This window comes from Schistocerca serialis, chromosome 2, assembly GCF_023864345.2.
Source record: "Schistocerca serialis cubense isolate TAMUIC-IGC-003099 chromosome 2, iqSchSeri2.2, whole genome shotgun sequence".
In the NCBI taxonomy this organism is placed as follows: Eukaryota; Metazoa; Arthropoda; class Insecta; order Orthoptera; family Acrididae; genus Schistocerca; species Schistocerca serialis.
Window position 1 is genome coordinate 472,345,110 of NC_064639.1, and position 8,107 is coordinate 472,353,216.

Here is an 8,107-nt window from a genome sequence, read left to right on the forward strand (position 1 = left end):
AGTGTGTTCGGCCAGCTAGGCTGTAAGTGGCGCCCCGGCTGTGTGCGACTGCGCCGTCGTCGTAACTCTGCCGACACTGGGCCGCGAAGGAGGGACCGCTGCCTTTCTGCCCAGCTCGGGCAGCCAACACCGCTGCAGCCGCTGCCTCCTTGCGATCCGCTCGCCTTCGTCAGTCCCGCAAGCAGTTCGCAGTCAGATTCTGGGCCACACCGAGGCCCTCCGTTACGGCAGCAGACGTCACCCGGAGCCTGCGTCACCGTCGCCGCGCCGCGTCGGCGCTCCCCTGTGTTATCACCTCGCCTGTCTACGCCTCCCGCCGTGCGTCAACACCTGGTGTTTGACGTCAGAATATCGCAACGGAAGTCTGAGTCGCCAGAGGAAAGAGATCACTCAGAACAGTGCCTGAACTGAGGAAGAGCTATTGCATCTTCACCAGGGCCCACCTATGTTGCTGTTCATGTCCCCAAACTTCGGCAGAGAACACAGGTCACAAGAGCAATCAATTTTTTTTCTGTTACACAACGGTTTGTCTCACTGTTTGTTCCACAACAAGTACAACCAAGCACATTATGCACGATAACTGTCGTATTATTCTATTAGCAACATTGAAAACGAGTCTGTAAGTTTCTGCTGCTCGGCTGAAGTCTAGGCTGGTCGTGGATCAAATGAAGTATCTTCAGCCTTAATACACGCTCTAAGTAAACACAGATACGAAGAACACACCAAAATAGTAAAATTATTTTCCAATACCTTCAAAAAAAAAAAAAAAAAAAAGAAGGTTCAAATGGTTCTGAGCATTATGGGACTTAACATCTGGGGTCATCAGTCCCTTAGAACTTGTAACTACTTAAACCCAACTAACCTAAGGTCATCACACACATCCATGCCCGAAGCAGGATTCGAACATCCGACCGTAGCAGTCGAGCGGTTCCGGACTGAAGCGCCTAGAGCCGCTCGGCCGCCACCGCCGGCTTTCCGATTACTGCCCGGGACAAAACGGAAATGCTCTCGTAGTTCTTTCTCTCTTCTGGCAGCTTCTAAAAAAATCTCCAGACACATTAAAAGAAACATGCTCAATATTTCCAGCGCATGATCATCCACATTTGCTGCGGATCACCTTTGCAGCACAACGGTGAAGTGTCCTAGGAAATAGGCTTAAACGTTAACTCCTCAAAAGTATTATATTTATTAGCAAATGGGGATGTTCACAAACAGGAATACACTCGAATATTTTAGAATTTATAGAGCGCAGCCACTGTCGGAATAAGCTTATGGGGATAAGAGATCTGAAACGAATAGTACTGATAAAGAAGGGGAAAAGAGTGTACACCATTTTCTAAAACAGGGACTTCATACGACTTGGATGTTGCATCGTAACGTTATGTGACCTTGTTGGAAAGAGGTATAGCAACAGATCATACACCTGACCAAAAGTTATCTGTTTGATGTCCCCAGAAAATCAGAAAAAATGGACTTAACCTACCTTGTTAAACAGCACATTTGTGACAAGATGAAATCCTACGAGCTGACATTCAACTACATCAGGAAGATGATCTGGCAAACAATGTAAAGAGCGGATTGCTTGGACGAGTCCGGGTATATAGTAGAGGATTAAAAACTTGGATCTGAGAAATGAGTGTAATTAAAATAAAATGTAAAATACAATTTTGGGAGTATTCTGTATTGTTTAAAAATGTCATGTCTAATTAGTATTTTGAACGAGTGCTAGCAAAACCAATGGAAACTTCTGTTATAAACTATATCTTACCATTAAACCACCGAGCGAGGTGGCGCTTTAGTTAGCACACAGGGCTCGCATTCGGGAGGACGAGGGTTCAATACCGCGTCCGGCCATTCTGATTTAGGTTTCCCGTGATTCCCTTAAATCTATTAAGGCAAATGCCGGGATGGTTCCTTCTAAAGACCGATGACCTCGCTGTTTGGTCCCCTCCCAGAAACCAGCCAAGCAGCCAACCAAACATAGCGTTAAACCAGAATCATTAATTTTGAATTTATTGTTTACACTGCGGTTGGACACATCTTGCTTCGTTTGAGCATTTGTTATTGCTCAAAGTAAAATTTACAGAATAGATTCTTGAATTTCTCTTACGTAAACTTGGTTAAAAACAGGAAATGTTCATGAGATTGGTACAAAATGAAATAAATACAGATTTCAAAAATTTGAGTAGGAGCTACGCCTTTAAAATAAAAGTGACAGTTTCGTACTTATTCCATGTTTTATATGTTCAGGACCATTAATAACTTCTGGTATTCAAATGATCGATTATTGTACAATTTTACTCCGTATTAGTCTCTGGTATCTAGTGTAAAGTTTTTATTTGTTGTCTTATTGTGTTTTGAAAAGCTCCTCGCTTTGTATGCAGTGCCCCACAGGGATCTGCTCTATATCGGAAATATAAAGCTAAAAAGCCTATTGCTAACTAAGGGCTCAGCTTGAGGTTTGTCTGGATGGACTCAACAATCGGCAGTGCTTCGTCTGAGTGGGGTCATATGTAACGGTTCGCCTGTGACTACCATTAGTACATAATTTTAATCCTTGAACAAACCATTAAGACAGAAGAATGAATTGGGTAATATTGCAGAGTGGTCGCAAATAATGACAAGTACGGGATTTATTTTGTGCTTAAGTGTTTAAAAAATATGTTCTAGAAGGAGATTCTGTAACGATGCCACACAGTATGCAGGAGTGCTGGGGAGGAACGGGCGGGGGAGAGAGATAAAATTAGTTGGCCTATCTTCTTTATGTTTCGTTGTCTGATTTTCGATGAGTGGTCGTACGAAACTGTGATCATTAATTAAAGTTTAATATGATGAACTGTTTTACTGAGGGAAAAATGATGATGAATAGCGCACAAAATTTACTCTTTGGAAACAGTGTATCTTCTAAGAAGCGGAACTTTCACGAAAAAATTTAGTGGAACCGAGCCAGATCATTTTAATAAACCATTGCGCTTGATCCTGGGGGTTTAATATTAGGCTCTAATGTGGGTGGTCTCATCTGGACTGGAATTTAACATGCTTTGAGCGTCCAGGGTCAGGAGTGTGTGAGCAATTCACTGATGTATATCACGAACAGTATTAATCACAATGTGCTATAGAAAGGAACTCCTACATAAAATTTTTCGTTGTTGTTATTAGTTTGCCTTATTTGAAGTTTATGCTACTTCTATTGCACCTTATCTACTGTGTCTACCACCGCTATCGATAGTGTCACTTCAGCATAGTAATTACCTGGAGCTGCGAAGCCGGTAAGGCTAGTCGTTATGGTCGTGATACGGCTAGAATGCCAACTGCTGGCGCCGATGGCAGTTCAGCTGGCAAGCAGAACGTCAAAGTGAATCGGCAGGCCAACCGAAATCCGATAACGAACCAAAGTTTTCGTGAAGCAGAAATTCAAATCTTAAACAAACTAAGAGACGGGAAGAATAGCAGGTACCGAAATTTCGCGTCGCTAGAAGCTTCATTCACTACACTGTCGAACGGCGCGCTGTTTAGATGTTCAAGGCAGCTCGGCAATCGCTAGCTCACAGGTTGCTCTCTACGTTCTGCTGGCACCTCATGCGGACGGGATCAGAATATGCTGGATAGATATCACGAGCGTACTATGTTAAATCTCTTCCCTCTTTTATCGGCATATCGAACGTGGCTGCGGGGGATCTGGGCCGATTAGACTGTACAGAAAAATTAAGTATGGTTTCTTCATCCATGGCCTCCTGCATGATGGGACCAGCGTCGTACATCTGGGAGAGAGACAGCGAAAAAAGTTTCCGTTTCGATTGGCACCCAATGTTGCTCTGTAATGCCTTTCGAAGGCCACTGCGGCTTGCATCAATGTCTTATACCGCTGTCGGAAGAGAACTGAGAAGGCCAATGGTGGGGGTGGAATCCAGCTCACTCACCGACTGGATGACGAGTTGTTGTGGTGTCTTGCATGTCAGCCCGTTCTCTCTTGGGTGCCGTGGCCGAAGCTTATTCCTTGTGGTGACTCAGCTAATCCTGTGAGAAAATAATTCCGAAACCTGGACCCCACTGTGGCCAGCCATCACTTCTTGAATCCACCTCGAAACTTGTCAGAAAGTACCACCTAGACTTGAAAGGGCGTAAAATACAAACGGATGTGCAAGCACAGGCTCCAGGTTCACTTTGTTAAATTTGAAATGTATAATTCTACCCTTGCATTATCAATTTATAACGGTGAATAGGTATGTGGCAAGTGCCATCAATGTGCTTATGGGACAGTATGGCCCCAGTCCTTCGGAATTCCCAAAATCAAAACGACCAAGTTGGTGTCTCACTTCTGGGAGACTGGAGACATACCACCCACACAATCCCGAAGACAGCAAGCGCAGAGACATATGACAACTGTCAGACAACAGTGAAACAACTCATGCGTCGATGTTTCTGACAAGAATAATGTACGGCAGAACATAAATGAAAACTGATCATTGATTGAATGCGTCCGCGGCTCGTGGTCTTGCAGTAGCGTTCTCGCTTCCCGCACACGGTGTCCCGGGTTCGATTCCCGGCGGGGTCAAGGATTTTCTCCGCCTCGAGATGACTGGGTGTAGCGTGTCTTCCATCATCATTTCATTCACTCGCAAGTCGCCGTAGTGGCGTTAAGGAACTTGTGGAGCGGCGGCCGAACCGCCCCGCGAGGGGTCTCCCGGCCACCAATGCCATATGCTAATTATTATTATTGATTGAAGGCGATCGATTTGGCTGGATAAAAGGAAATATTCCCAGAATAACACTTCTGATGCTGTGCGTGGCAATAATAATGGTCCATGACTTGGTGCAAATCTTTCAATTCTACGCATTTGCCCGAGCGTTTTGGAGGAAAGAACCTATAGTTTAAAGCGGAATACGAAGCACTTGACGTTCTTAGCGATCTTCACGTCGTTGAGAGATGTAGGCATACTGAATACTCCGTGAATCCGTCTCATGACCTACCGATTTCTAGACGTAGGTTTGACCACCATATCACCAGCCCTAGTCGCTTGATATTGAAAGCATGAGTTAAGAAATATCAAGACGCGTTCGACAGTGTAAATTAGTGCAACATATTTAAATTTCCCTAAACAAAGCTAAGAGCTGCATCAAAAAACGGATTGAAACGAAAAGACGCGTAATACACAACTTGTAGAATCCAGAGAGAACAGCAATAATGGAAGACAAATTAACAGGTGTTAGGATTGTAAAGGACCTGTTCATCGAAGTACTAGTGATGGGAAAAAGAAACCTTCAGGTGTGAGATCAAAATTGAGGTTGAAACGACGTCACGGGTAATATTTGCTCCGTGAAAGCGAGGAAGAAATATAATACCTGTTTAATCAAATGAACACCATAATTAGCACATAATATGGGCTGAGAGCTAACCAAAGAAAGACGAAAGTAATGTAGACTAGCAGAAACGACATTAGAGAAAAAATTAACTTCAAAATTTGGGACGGCGATAAGGCCAAAAGAATTTCCCTACCTCGGAAGTAAAATAACACGACAGAAGAATTACGGAGGAGATTAAGAGAGGACTAGCTTAGGCGAAGAGAGAAGTCCTGGCCAAAGAAGTCTACTTCTATGAAACAAAGATCTTTATTTGTAGGATAAACTTTTACGTTTGGAGCAAAGAACTTTATGGCAGTGAACAATGGACTGTGGGAAGATCGTAAAAGAAAAGAGTCGAAGTAACTGAGATATTTGTTATAGAAGGACGCTTAAAATGTGGTGGACTGCTAAGCAATGAAGAAATTGTCTGCAGAAACGTCGAGGAAAAAAGTGTGTACAAAGCTCTGTCTACAAGAAGGGACGGTGTGGTAAGACACGTTTACGGTCGTTGGATGAAGATGCTGCTCTGAGATGGGGAGGATGCCACAGGGCGGAGTAACATGGCGGTCCACGACAAGCCACTCAGAAGGCTAATGACTGCAAGCGAAAGTATTCACCATCTTCCAATGTGAAGCCAATCGCTAAAGGAAGCGCCTTGCTAGGCTTGAGGTCAATCCATGACGTCCTCAATGCAAGTGGCTCACTTGGTACACGCCATACGAATTTCACCTCTTTAAACCTGTTACCGAACTTTAACCTGCGAATGCCTAATAAACAATGACTCTGGTTTGTAATGTACTGAAAATGTTCTCCCTTTTATGAACTCTCAACCACAAGTGTAGAAAATGCCAATTGACGAACATTACTTTACATTTTCCGGTAACCATAAATTTTCTTATTGCGCGACGGAATAATGAAAGGAGGATTTAACGTAAGCTAAACCAAATAGATTGAAACTATAACCTTTACATCAGATATCATTTAGCTTTTTCCTATATGTATTAATGAAGGAGTGATTCGTGCAATGCAAATAAACTTGCGCACTGCGACCTACAACACCTAATAAATTGAAATTATTCCGTATGGTAGGTAAATACTGACGTCATCGTCACTTCAGACAAGTGCCTTGAAGTTTCGCTGCAACAGGGACTTACCTTGTTAACTGACAATTTCACTTCAAAACAAAACTATGCTCTGACGAAGGAGGTTCTTTCGTTTTCGTCTTGAAATATAATTAACCTGAATGTCATTCTGTCGTTAGCCAAGTTCTTAAGTCAACACATGTCAGAATTTGAACAAAAATCGGAGGACTGGAAAACAACTTCGTCAGTCACACATTATGTGGATACTGAATAAGTATATATACATTGTGCAGAAAATTTATACAAAGTCTCATGTCTTCCATACAGTTGCCCTTCAACAGACCAAGTGAATTATCATTACCACATATTCACAAAAGGCAGAAAAACAATCCTATATTCATATTACTGCCCTTAATATTATTTAGAGTGTGGAAGAGCAATGAGATAAACAACTTGTTTACCTGGGTAACAGAGAGTAGGTAGATTCCCACATGTTCCAGCTAAGTTGTGAAACTGATTAAAGAACTACCATTTCTCACATGAAATACAGTCGCTGGAATAAATCTGGAAAACCATGTAACGGATAATGAAAACAAAGACCGCGCAAGCAAGCAGCCATCTCAATGAAATCCTGGGCTAACTCACTTTAGGGTGCCCATTTCAACAGCACAAAACAAGACGTCTGTACTAAATAGACACGTCCATACGGTAGAAAACGAGAAAGCAGAGCTTTGTAAATGTCTAGACTCACTACTTCGATATACCTCTGAAACATAGCGGATGCGCTAGGCAATTCGAATGGCAACCGTTTATATTATGATTTGAAGCGTCGTCAGGTCATTTTCAGAGAAATCCTGGCCCCCAGGCAATTTTTCCCACACCTTCCCATGCCGCGGTATCGGATAGTGGTCGACGATGGGGCAATGGCAGCTTATGCAATTAGAGCCATTCAGATTTTTATGGTAATCATCGGTGTCATCTATGGTTTCCATAGCTTAACGTCAGTAGGTAAGTGTGACAATTACACGGATATACGCCTCATACGCTGCTGTCCGACACTGAATTACCCTCCTGAGATGAGTGGCAGTATTCGCTTCCAAGGCAGGAACTGTTTTGTCACTCGTCAGGTGTTGGTATGGCCCCCTCGACTTCCTTGAGCCACTTTTGGTGACCATTAGCCATGCCATCTGCAATTCGCGGAAGGATTGTCCTCTCTTTATCGTGATGGCTATTTTTTTTTTTTTTTTTTTTTTTTTTTTTTTGGGGGGGGTCATCATTCTTCTGACTGATTTGATGCGGCTCGCCACGAATTCCTGTGCTAACCTCTTCATCTCAAAGTAGCATTGCAACTTACGTCCTCTATTATTTGCTGAATGTATTCCAATCTCTGTATACAATTTTTGCCTTCTACAGCTCCCTCTAGAACCATGGAAGTCATTCCCTCATGTCTTAACAGATGTCCTATCTTCCTGTCCCTTCCCCTTATAAGTGTTTCCCACATATTCCTTTCCTCTCCGATTCTGCACGGAATCTCCTCATGCCTTACCTTAGCAGTCCACCGAATTTTCAACATTTTTGCCATGCTAGTCTCCTTTTGATGTCCTCTTTTGTGTACCGTTTATGACCCGTCTCTCCCTATAGCTTACCCATATTTTTCTCACACTTTAGAACATCTCGCACCA